Source organism: Herpailurus yagouaroundi, unplaced genomic scaffold, assembly GCF_014898765.1.
Source record: "Herpailurus yagouaroundi ecotype Mexico unplaced genomic scaffold, PumYag 190, whole genome shotgun sequence".
NCBI classification, from domain to species: Eukaryota; Metazoa; Chordata; class Mammalia; order Carnivora; family Felidae; genus Herpailurus; species Herpailurus yagouaroundi.
In genome coordinates, this window is record NW_024412421.1 from 34,090,390 (window position 1) to 34,103,586 (window position 13,197).

The 13,197-nt window shown below is 46.4% G+C and overlaps 1 protein-coding gene across 3 annotated transcripts in view; it reads left to right on the top strand.

The window, feature by feature from the left end:
- LOC121009873 (kelch-like protein 36) overlaps nt 1–13,197 on the top strand; it is a 105,092-nt gene that overhangs the window by 36,910 nt on the left and 54,985 nt on the right. The gene's annotated exons all lie outside the window — the stretch shown is intronic.

Sequence of the window (13,197 nt, forward strand, 5' to 3'; positions counted from 1 at the left end):
TGGGGGGGGCGCCCCGGGCGCCCCGGGAGAGGCAGCCGGGGGGCTTCGAGAGGCCCCGCCGCGGCGGGGCTCTCCAGGCACTCGGGTCATCTCTGGGCGCGCAGCGGGACCCCAAGGCGTGGGGGTGCCCCGCTGCCCCCGTGCCCCCAAAGGTCGCTTCCTCGGCTTGATTGACCGCGGGGGGCTTGCTGGTTCTCTGGTTTGTGGACGCGAGTCACTGGGGAACAGCCTTCGGTTACTGTTGCAAAGGAAAGTGGAAATCAAGTCCCCAGGACCGTACTTTGAGTTGCATCTGAGTGACATCTTTTGCATGAACCCATCTCAGCCTGGCTGACGCTAACGCGCCGTGTCACAGCACCAGCCGAAGTTTAGGGACCATTTACAATGATCCCATAGTGGAGGGAAAGAGTGAGACGCACCTTTTTCTCTTCTGGGGAGGTGTACGTGTAGAGTTGACCCCCCCCCCAATTTTCAATGACTTTGGGTATTACAGTTGCTCCTATGGTATTATCTTTCAGGCTTGCTTTCGACCGCTGGTTTTTTGACATCTAATCCCTAGAAATTTCTGCACTTTATACCGTCCCAGTGTGCTTTGGTATTGAAATGTGGGAAAGTGAAACAAAGTAGCTACTGGGAAAACTGGTGGCCGGTAGATCGCCTCTGCGAACTATTGGGTGTTTCTCGCCCTTTGGAAATGAAGTCGATTTTAATAGCTGTTGAGATTAATGCCTATCCTGAAATTTAAAACGCGAAAACTTTTTTTTTTTTTTCTTAAATGAGATCTTACAGGAGGCTGGAATGTTGTCAAATTTTTGATACTTTAGTTTGCGGAAGTTTCTCCCTTTAACTTCTTGTTCACTTGTTAATCTACTTTGTGAGTATTTCGTGTGGTTCTTTGCACAAAAAAGGGGGCTTAGCATTTGAGTAATTTTTTACAAATGTGTAATTGAAAGATTTTTGTTTTCTTAAGAGGTTTGATATTTGCCTTTTTCTCAAATATAAACGTGTATAGCTCATTGTTAAAATTGGTATGAACAGGTACGAGATTCATTGTGAACGAACGTGTAATGTATTCATAGTGATTTTGAAGTGAAGGCATGTTTAGCCATAATTCATTCTATTATTTTTTTTCAAGAGTTTATTTTTTTAAGTAATTTCTATGCTTAACTGTGGGGCTCAAACTCACAACCTTGAGGTCAAGAGTTGCGTGCGCTACAGGCACCCCTAATTCAGTCCATTATCATAAGCACCAGTTACAATGCAAACCTGATTTAAATGATAACTAGCCGTGACGATATATAAACTTAATTGTAATTTCATCTACATTCATTGTCCTAGTATTCACGTTTCAAACAATATTGCCTATACCCATTTTTAGAAAACCGCAGTGGCGAAAGTCAGTTGAACATAAATGTTAGCAACTCTTTGAGGTTATTCTTTTAATACGTTTATTTTATTTTATTTTTAAAAAAAAATTTTTTTTTTCAACGTTTATTTATTTTTGGGACAGAGAGAGACAGAGCATGAACAGGGGAGGGGCAGAGAGAGAGGGAGACACAGAATCGGAAACAGGCTCCAGGCTCTGAGCCATCAGCCCAGAGCCCGACGCGGGGCTCGAACTCACGGACCGCGAGATCGTGACCTGGCTGAAGTCGGACGCTTAACCGACTGCGCCACCCAGGCGCCCCAATACGTTTATTTTTAAGTATAATTTGAGTGCTTTTAAGTTCTAGCATGGAGAACGTAGCAAAAGAAGAGTTTGATTTCTCATAGTCTTTTTCAAAGAATAGTAATGAACACAAGTAATGAAATAATGTGACAAGATTTGGTAATTGTATCCTGCTTGCATCAGGCTGAACATTTTTTTTTTTTCTTAATTTTATTTATTTTGGAAGAGACAGAGCGAAAGCAGGAGTGAGAGCACGTGCACAAGCAGGGGAGGGCCAGACAAGAGAGGGAGAGAGAATCCCAGTCAGGCTGGTGCTGTCTGCACAGAGCCCACCTTGGAGCTCAGTCCCACGAAACCGTGAGATCATGACCTGAGCCAAAATCAAGAGTCGGACGTTTAACCCACTGAGCCTCCCAGGCACCCCAGGCTGAGCATCTTAATAAATTTGTTTTATTAGACCTTCTGTCCTAAGAGCCCTGCAGAGACACTGGTCATTCACTCATTAATTCAGCAGTTACCGATCACTTACCATGTGTTAAGCATCATGAGATGCATGTTACTTGTGTACAATTGGGAATGACAACCACAAATTAACAGTAAGGGTTTTGTATTAAAATTGGGTTGTTGGGGCGCCTGGGTGGCTCAGTCGGTTAAGTGTCGGACTTCGGCTCAGGTCATGATCTCGCAGTTTGTGGGCTCGGGTCCCACATTGTCCTCTCTGCTGTCCTCTGTCTCCCCTCTCTGCCCCTCTCCTCATTCTGTCTCTCTCAAAATAAATAAATAAACTTTAAAAAATAAAACAAAATTGGATTGTTATGCTTACAGTTTTGAAAATTTATATAGATTATATTCTATTTCCATGTGATTGTTGAACCCTGTTCCCTGGATTGAAGTGAACCAGTGGAAAACTTGGAAACATTTCTAATGCCAATAGTTTTCAACATTTTAACAGATATAAAGGATGAACTTTGACAATGGAAGTGTAAGTACATCTCTTAATTTGTGATTATTTGTTGTCTGATGAAATGACTTGGGGTAATTAGTGTGAACTGACCAGTCCTTCCTTAAACCAGGAATCGTTTGTGGTCGTTGTAGTGAAATCCCCCCTGGTAATGCCTTCTACACTTTATTTGGATATCACGTGGCTTCCTGTCCTGGTGCCCTGAAGCAGGCTCACTCCAGTCTTTGCATTACCTGGCAGTGATGGGGCCCCACATTTTACGTTATGGAATCTCTTGGATCCACTTTACAGCATATGGCGGAGTGTCCCCGTGTGGTGGAATATCTGTTTATAACTGACCGCTGTATTAGTATTTCTCAAAAGATACATTTTTACTGGAACCTCGTAGTGAGGCAGCTGAAGCAAATACAATTATTTGAAATACAGGATATTTGGAGATGCTGATTTTCCTTTGCACAGCGACAGCAGAAACTCAAACCTGTTCTGCGACTAGATGGGTTTCAAGTTGGTGAAGTGACGGTCGCCTCAGTGACGTACCGAGCGGCAGTGCAGACGAGGTGCGTCGTGCACTTGGGTCCGTCTTGGTGGGACCACAGTTTACCGAAATTGCAGTGAGCGCTAAGCCAACCTGCCTCGTTTTCAATTCCTCTCTAGAGCAAAAGTTAGGACCTGCATTCCAGTGCACTTTTATGTGGAGCTGGCGTGATCTAATAGTGCTCGACATGGGAAAACTTACAGGAGGAAAGGGTTACAAAGTGTAGCGATTGTCTCATGCCAAGCCTGTTGCACGTTTTCTCTGCCCGTGTATGATATTCAGGAACTTGGGAAGAGTTGTGTCATCTGTGTTTGAATTATCAGCCACATCAAGGCTAATTTTTTGTTCGTTTTTGTGTTTGTACTGATTTGTCATGTGAGTTTTTGCTGTTAATAGATCTGGTTTTTCAAGAGAATCATTAAAGGTGGTTGTCGAGGACACTTGTTACTTGGCTGCTCGCACACTGAAGTATGAGAAATTGTAGGAAGAACTCGAGAAATTGTAGCAAGAGCTCGCTTTTGGATTTGTAATTAGGCGGCTGCATTTCTATTTACTGCTTCCCGTGCGAGAACCACCGGGCACAAAACAGATAAATCTGTTTGCAGTGGAATTAATTGGCCTGGGGCCATTGGATTACTGTCATTTGTCACTTTAGTGCCACTTCAGCAGTGTCGATGTTCGTTTCCAAAGACTTACATGTGCTTGGATTGCAGTTTGCCCGTTTGTTGAAGTGATCTCCCCAAAGGTCTTTTTGTGACCGTCTCTGTCACTGCAGGCTGGATTAAGGACTAGTGTGGGCAACATAAAGGTGGCCCGTGGGTTATGCTCATAGTATTTGTTTCAAGGATTAGACATTGTAGAGTCTGTCATAACCCTAGATGTGGCGTCTTCGAAATGTATGCTTTTTGCGAGCTGGCTGTTTCTGTCTGTTTGAAAGCTCCTCAGCCGTGACCCCATTCCAGCAGAAGACCTGAGAAGCCAGAAGCTCTGGGCCAGTAACTCCATTCTGCCCTCTGTCTTGACACGTGCGGTTCTCCTGTTGCCCTCTCCCAGGAATCGAGTAGGTGAGGTGTAGAGGTGGAGGTGTGGTTTAGGGCTGGGAGAGTAAGGTGATGCAAAGGGGATTAGTGCCTATTACATTTTCCTACAGTTTCCTTTTCTGGCCTCCTGGAGATTTGTTAGACGACAGCATGCGACAGCATGCGCGTAGCCTTCGCCCAGCGCCTGCCGCCAAGTGTCCCCGCGCCGATGCCGTCTGCTCTTGTGATCCTCAGGCCCCTCTCTTGTGGGCTTTGTCTGCGGCTTTAGTGGTTGCCAGTCTTCAGATCAATTCTCAGTTTATGTTTTTGGTGTCGGCTGGTGGGACATCTAACTCTCCTTCTCACCACTGGTGCCTTACAAGTGGAGGCGCCTCCTGGTGGAAAGTCTGGGCTCCCCACTCTTGCACCTTGGGCATTTGATTTTTACATCTAGTTGCCTCTTTCTTTCACCCTTACTTATCATATATGACAGTGGCGGATTTTGTTTTCCTTGTCCTTATTTTATGAGGAAGAAATTTTTTTCATCTCTGTGTACTGTATGCAAATTGCTGGCAGGGTGGGGAGTGCAGAGTGCCATGAGCAGTGCACCCCCTGGAGCTGTCATTCTAAGAGGGGACCTGCTGGTTGTGCTGGAAGTGGTGGGGTGGCTTTTCAGACCAGTGTCTCAATTGAGTTCAGCTCACTGTCCACAAAAACAGTCGTTTACCATTACTGCGAGTACATGTCATAAATACTCATGTTGTAAAATGCATTAAGTGAAGCTAGATGTCTGTATACGTTGTATTTGCAAGCCATGGCCCTTGTGACATAGGAACTGTTCAGGAACACTGCAGATGACTCCGTAGAACATTTTGAGTTGCCATTTGGCCGGATGGGTTGCAGTCTGCATGTGAACCCGGTGATGCCCTTCCTTTGCTCTGGTTACAAGGGGTGCCTTTTGCATTTTATTGCATTCATTTAAATTTAGTTAGGACCAATTAACTTGTGAATGTATTTGGTATTCTAATAATTGTCAAGAGGATTTCTAGCGGTTTTTGGGGGGGCTTTCTTCCACTGTAGACGTTTTATAACTGGCGGAGCGAAGCAGTGCCTCTGTCGAGAGACTTTCGTCTTCGTCGTTAAAATGTGTGCACTCCCTGTTCTTTCTGAACGTCACAGTCTTTTTCCTTTTGACAGGACCTGTTGAAGCTTTTGGGAAAATGGAAGAGAATTTGACAGTGAAATTTAATTCCAGAGTTCTTGAGATTCTTGCCCAGTGTTGTCAAATACGTCCCTTGAAATTTTAAGTAGTAATTCCACTTAGATGTCTGCCAATATGTGTATATTTATTTGAGGCCGGAAGTAGACCTTCTGGGTAGATCTGATAATTGGACGCGGAGGAGCTTATTAATTACAACACATTAAAATTGCAGTGATCAGCCCTTCAGTGTTGTGCACTGTGTAAGTGTCATGGTTTGTAAAGTGCATGGCTTGTTTGAGCCTTACAGCCATTCTGCGGTGTCTTGTCATCACCGTTTCACAGATGAAAAAGTGAGACCCACGCAGCGTGGGACTTGAAGTCACGTGGCTGCTACGTGCATCACTGGGGGCTTGCCAGCAGGTCGTTGGACTTCTGAATCCTTTGTTTTTTCTGCTTTGCCAAACTGCTTTCCTGCAAGAGACTGATCAAGGTGTAATGCCTCACATAGTGACCCCGCCGGAGCAGCTCCTAAGTGAAAGTTGATAGAATGGATGAATGAGTGAAATAAAAATGGAAATGATTCAGGACTGTGATCTCACTAAGAGTTGCTAGTATGTTACCAGTTGCTAAATTTTGTGTGGGCTGTGTCCTTATTGATTTTATTTTGAAACACTTGGTACAGATGTGCTCTTTCTAAAACATGCCAACGACCCAGAAGTATTTAACGTGAAAAGTTGAAGTCATGCTCTTTCTCTCTGGCCTTTAATGCTCAGTTTGGTATACGTCTTCTGCCCCTTTTCCCGCGGGGCGTTTCTGTGATCCTGTTGTTCACTGTACGTAATACAGTCTGCTCGAACCACACGGCCACTGAGCTGAACTTTTTGGAGCAAACCTTGTTTCTAAAATTTATGAAGGCATCTATTCAAGCATAGTAAGTTTTCTTCGTTTTACCTGTTTTAGCCAGGGAACGGAGCAGATACTCTAGAGGTTAAAGTATACTGAGAACTGTGGAAATGCTCTAGGGATTTCTGAGTAATAAAATGTCCAAAGACTTTTTTTTTTTTTTTAAAGACATGGCTTTTTGAAGAATTCATCCCCTTAGTTATAGCAGCCGTGCCATCCAGTTTTTATACGGTGAAAAGAGGTCTGACTCAAACTCGGATTCTTGTCTCTTGGTCCCCTCTTCACTAGAGAAGGTTATTGAGAGGATGAAGCTTTCCTTATTTGGAGACAGTGGTCATCAGCCTGAGTGAATAGTGGGGGCGCCGGTAATTAACTTGGATTTTCCTGCCTTCTCCAGAAATCGGGTTTTCCCCTCCTCCCCCCTTGTTTTACAATCAACGTGCTGCAGTGGCAGAAGATGCAGCACTCTCCCCTTGCCCACCTCGGGTCCCTCTCCCTGGAGACGACGGCATTCCACCGCTTCTGACTCTAATAAAACGCAAGATCAGGTCTTCCAAGGGTAGCGTTCTGCTTCAGCTGGAATTAATTTGTAGGCTATCAGACACTTTTATTCAGAACCACGTATAAAGGACTTTGTATCCTTTGTGATTGTTCAAAGCAAAATTTTTGGCGCCTGGGCATTAGGAACGCAGAGCTGAAGAGCGAGTTGCTGTGCTTTAGAAGCTCACGGAGTGGGAGGGGGGAGAGAAACAGGCTCGTTGGCGAACCCTGATTTGCGGTGGTAATTCCTGCAACAGAAGTGTGGAGAAGATTGCCAAGAACTTCCGTTCGTTCACTCAGCAAGTAGTTATTGAGTGGCTACTGTGTACCAGGCACTGAGGATGGGGTGATGGGCAAAAGCGGGCATTGTCCCTCCTACCAGGGAGCTTACTGTCTGGTGAGGGAGACGGTCGCTGGTCAGATAATCACAGCAATGGCTGTGTCGTTCCAGACTGAGAAGTGTGTCCCAGAGGAAGGGAATGCAGCGTGGTGGTGTGGCCCGGGAGGGTCGGGGAAGAGTTTTCCCTGGAAGGGGTGCCTTAGCCGAGATGCACAGCTGGGGACCGTGCAAGCTGCGGGTGTACCGGCCCCGTGGCTGGAGCGAGTTGAGGGCAGTTAAGAGGACTCGGAGAAAGCCCACGTAGGTGTAGAGCTCCGTGCCGGAGAGGAGAGGCCTCCAGGGGTCTGCCCAACCTTGTAGGGTTTCCTGAATGTTACCGTCTTTACGCCGAGAAAAATGTGGAAGGAGGGGGCCGTCTGGCGTTTGACCGTGGAAGCACGTGATCGAGTTGCCTCGTGGGCTCACGCTGTGACCGCCCTGTGCGGAGTAGACGCGTTGTAACGAGATCACGGGGGCCACGAGATGAGGCCGGAGGGCTTTTGGATTCTTGTTCAGGGAGAGTGCAGGGTAGAGCAGGGGCATGATTTAGAAGGTATTTAGGTGTAAGACGGATTGAACAGGAGGAGAGAGAGACTGAGCGTCAGGGGAGGCTGGGAGGATGTCTCTTCTGAAAAGGTGACATTCGGGCAGAGGAGCACGAGGACAAGGGCATCTGGGAGACGGCGGGCGGAGGAGCAGAGTCCCAAAACCTGAGGCACGTGTGGGGACCTGGAAGAGGTTTGTGGCTGAAGTGCTGTGTGGGGGGAACGGGTGGGGCCGGAGTCAGAGGCGAGGTGAGGGACCCTGAGAGAGGCCAAGCCGCAGACACCGTGGGTCTTGTGAGCAGGTGCGGGTCTGTGAGAACCCACAGGATTTCGGAACAAAACCACAGGTTTTAGTAAGTGGTGGCACCGCTCTGTGCCAGCCTTGCCCGTGGCGACGGCCTCGGGGGGCCAGGTGTGGTCCTTCCCGGCTGTCAGAGGTGTCCCTCTTCCGGCCGTCGCCCAGATCCGGGAGCGTACTCTGTGCTCACGTCAGCACCCCGAGCATCTTGAACCCCAGAACTTGGAGGGGGAAAAGCAGGGCATTCTTTTGGGGACATCTGAGGCGGATTAATGCAAGGCGAATAGCTTTTGGGTGTCCTCAGTGCTGATTGGATAGAGTGTTAGGAAGGCCATGTGGGGACATTATGCCCTTTAGTTTTGGGGGGGGGCATCTTTAAAAACAAACATTTGTTTCTTCATTATGGTCTTAGGAAATAAAATATAAGAAGAACATGTCCCTCATAATATCCCATGACCCAGAGGTGACTTCTGAGGTTAATACTTTGAAATGCTTTTCTTCAGTCCTTTTTTTTTTTTTTTTTTTTAATGTTTTTATTCTTGAGAAGGAGCGTGCGCATGCGAGTGGGGAGGGGCAGAGAAAGGACAGAGGATCCCAAGGTGGCTCCGTGCTGACAGCAGCGAGTCTGACACTCATCGACTGTGAGGTCATGACCGCAGCTGAAGTTGGACACTCAACCGACTGAGCTGCCCAGGTGCCCCTCTTCAGTCTTTTTTATAGGAGATTTTAGAAATTTGGAATCATTTTATATGATAGTATTTTTTTCTTTCGTGTTAACATTTACTTATATTTGAGAGAGAGAGAGAGACAGAGTGTAGGCAAAGGAGGGGCAGAGAGAGGGAGTCACAGAATCCAAAGCAGGCTCCAGGCTCCAGGCTCTGAGCTGTCAGCACAGAGCACGACGCGGGGCTCAAACTCACGAACCCCGAGATAATGACCCGAGCAGAAGTCAGATGCCTAACTGAGCCACCCAGGCGCCCCTATATGATAGTATTTCTTAGGTTGGGACCCTTGGTCCTGGTCTTCCGTCAGAATCACCTGATGGCCATCCAGACCTTCTTGCTGGGTCTCCTTGTGGGCAGGCCTCTAAATCTGGGTTTAGGACAGCTCCCCCCAGGGTATCGCAGCTCGGCTCAGGTTTCAGAGCCTCCACATGGCTTTGTTTCCAGTTTGTTTCACGTAACCCATTGAACACGTTGCCATGAATAGGATTAGCTAAATCATATTTTGGATAAAATAATTGATCCAGTCTAGGTTGAGTGTGAACAACAACCAAAATACATGTATGTACCACTGTGAGAGGTGGTGATAAGATCTAATTTTAGCACCGAGTAGAATGGATTGTGGGGACAGGACCAGCACGAGACGCCTGAAAATTTTGCCACTTTGAAGACCTGTCCCATTGGGTCTTCAGAAGGAGATTCCTGATTCATTCCTTTTCAGCATTTATCCAGCTCTTGCTGTGTGCCAGGACCTGGATGGGGTGTGTTAGTTGCAAAACACAGTTACAGAGAAGTAATCTGAGTACAAATACACTCTCCAAAGCCAGAGAGGCGCACCGCTGCTGACCCCTGTGCTCTGCATCGTGGATGGGATGTAGGGGACGGGGTTGGAAGCGGCCCAGACTCCACCACGGCTCATTTCAGCCGTGACCATCTGATGTCCCAGTGAATTGGGATGAACTTTCTAATTTGTTCTTAGGTCTGGTCGTAGTCAAAATTTGTCTGAGGTTGTGTGTACGGCATTAAGCCAGTCTGCCATCAGAAATTCTTGCCATCTTATTTTGCTGCTGGTCATGGATTTGTCCGTTGAGGAAATTGTTGCCTCCACTTTTCCACAGACGTGCGAGCATAATTACTGCTCCTTCCCTCTCCTTATCGAACTCCTGCCTTTTACGTGCCGCGGCTATATGGTATGAGTTGAGGGTCAGGAACGTACATTTACTTTTCTGGGACTAGAGGTAAATGAGAAGGAGATAAGAGGTAGGAGATAGCTTTTATATTTATATGTATACACACACACATATATATGTATATATACGTGTGTATATATATGTATACGTGTATATGTATACATATATGTATATATGTATATACGTATGTGTATATATATAATTCGCAGTAGTCTCTGCAGTAGTTTTGGCTGGAAACTTAGCTGACTACACACGGTGACACTGTAGCAATATCCTAGCATTGACTAGTTTTGGAAACAATTACCACAGCTGAGTTTGGAGTTTGCCTCTTATCCTATGGCACTAGTTGAACAGATGGACTTCTTTTCTTTTTAAGGTGGACAGAAAGTAAAGTACATTATCATTTTGTTTCTTGGACACTGATTTCTTTTCGGGTGGGAACATAGGTTTGAGTTAGCTTTGTCAGTCCTTCACTTTCCTATGAAAAAGGAAAGGACTGCCTTGCATGCAATGTGCATGGTGAGCTTTGAGGCCCCCGTGGACTTTGGTTCTGTAGATGCCCTGTCTTTCCTCCGAGGGTCAGTCAGCTGTTCGTGGAGGCCTGTAGCCTTCCGGGCCCTGTGTGGGCCCTGTGCCCAGATGGGGCCCTGCCTGGCAGAGAACAGCACGGGTCGGTTGTCTAACTCGAGCTCTCTCAGGTGCTCTGAAGTAAGAGTAAGGATCCCGGGAGTGACCTGGTGGCACAGGAAGGCTTTCTTGAGGTCTGGTTCTCCTCCAGCACCTCCGCTGCCAGTACAGGGTCTCGCCTTTGTGGTGTGTGCAGTGGGTAAGTTACTTGACAGAGGGGCCACTTGGAGGAAATGACCAGTACATTCAGGACTGCATATGGGTTTGTTGTGGGGTTTCTCGTTCTGGGCATGAAGATTAGCACCGCAGCGTGCAGAACGGCGAGGGACAAATTCGTCCTTGGTGGAAATACCTTTTAGTGCCAGTCCTGAATAAGAAGGATGAGCTGCTCATGAAGTGTTCTGATTGGTTGTAATTTTTGCATTAAGGACCAGTGGGCGGGGTGCCTGGCTGGCTCCATCAGTGAACACGTGACTCTTGGTCTTGGGGTGTGAGTTGAAGCCCCTCGTTGGGTGTAGACTTTGCTTAAAAAAAAAAAAAATGCACAGGCGACCTGAGCTTCTTTTAAGGGTCTTCATGGCTTTCTTTATCTCTGTTGTGTAGTTCCTTGAATCCAGGCGACTGATCTGTATATCAGATCATAAAGTATCTTGTTTAATTCTCTGGGTTGTTTCTCAGTAAATGTAGTCCCGAGATAGATCAAAAGGCAGTTACTTACTGATGCAAATACAGTGCTTTTAGCACAGCTTTCCCATGCCCTGTGATCCCGTCAGAGCCAGTGCCGTTAACTCTCCCAACTCGAGAGCTTCCCAGGTGGAGAGCCTCATGGTATGTCAGAGCTGAGCATAAGTTTCATGAGGGCAGATTTGTTTGTTTTGTTCATTGATACATCTCCAGGGCTTAGAACATGATCAGTGCTCAGTGAGTATATATTGATGTACAAATTAATGAGAGATGTAGCCCAGTCCATATATTGAGGAAGTTCACAGTTGCATGTAAGATAGAGGCTAATCAGCTGTTACAGTCAAGAGTGTGTAACTCCGCAGGTTTTTGGGGAAAATAGTTGGTAAAGCTGAGACTCTGGAACTGTGTTCTATGATGTCAGAGGTCATCCAGGCCAGAGAAGGCCCCGGATGCGAGAGGCCCAGCACGCACAGCAGCGTGCATGGAGAGAACTGCCGTGCTGGGCTGTGGGGAGCCTTGGCCCGTGAGTCTGGGAAGGTAGATGAGTGCCAGGCGCTGAGCTCTTATGTGCTCTGCTGGGGCTTTTTGTCCTGAACGGTTGTGATAGGCTGCTCCTAGGGACCCAAATCAGATTCCCATTTTGGAGAAAGTGCCGTGGTGGCCACATGTGGTTTGGAGGGTGGAGGCTGAGCCTGGAGGCAGGAAGTGGCGGTTGGGTGCTCCCATGACCAGCTGAGCAGCACAAAAGGCCATGGGGGCCGAATAAGGCTTTGGGTGACCAGTTGAAATGGGATGCAGACAGAACCAGGCAGCTTTGTTGTAACATATGTAATAATAATAATGCACTTTCTTCTTTAATGAGATAGGATTATACTATATGTTGTTGAGTGAAGGGTTTTTTTTTTTTTCCTCCCCCGCTTGTGAGTATTCTCCATTATTAAACTTTTTCCTCAATGTTATTTTTAAGTACTGTGGTGTATTCACAAATTATATTTTACACATACTAAAAACAGTGATGGACATTTTTTGGATACATTTTTTAGCTGTTTCTGGTTGTGAATTACCTTATTTCCCAGAACTAATTAAAGCATTAAAGTAAACTGAAAGATATATTTAATTCATTGGTTATTTGGGAGGTAGAGGAGAAGATATATTTTGCTAAGTAATATTAAGTAATTAGTGGTAGTTTAAAACATGAAGGGCTTTTTTTTCAAAATTTTATTTTTAAGTGATCTCTACACCCAACATTGGGGCTCAAACCCACAATCCTGAGATCAAGAATCTCATGCTCTACTGACTGCGCCAGCCAGGTGCCCCAAAAATAAGTTTTTTATTATATTTTTATTTTTATTCGAGAGAGAGAGAGAGCGCACACGTGTGTGCGAGCAGGGGGAGAGGGGCAGAGGGAGAGAGAGAGAGAAAATCCCAAGCAGCCTTCACACTCTGCGTGGAGCCCAGTGTGGGGCTCTATTCCATGATCATGAAATCCGGAGTTGGACACTCAGTTGACTGAACCACCTAGGCGCCCCAAACATGACGTTTTTTCATGTTTGGATTTTAAAACTTTGTACCAGTTGGATCAGAAGGCAGTTCTATGTGTGAACTACTTGGAAAAGATTGAGAAAGATCTTTTCATAAAGTGTTTGTCAATAAGCTGATTAATGTTTGGTGAAGGCCAACTATTTTAGCTGTTGCTACAGATGTTCAGGAAGATAACTGGTGCTCTTACCCTGGGTAGGTAGTGGGTGACTAAGCCTGTAACTGAGGTGTAGGAAGCTGCCGGGCACGTCCTGAGCCGTGTAGTTACGTGCTCAGTGCTTGGGAGGTGCACGTACGAGGCTCTGCAGCAGCAATTCAGAGGGTGAAGGAAGGGAGGGATGAACAGCCTTGACAGTGAAATAGGATTTTGGCAAGTGGGGAGGCA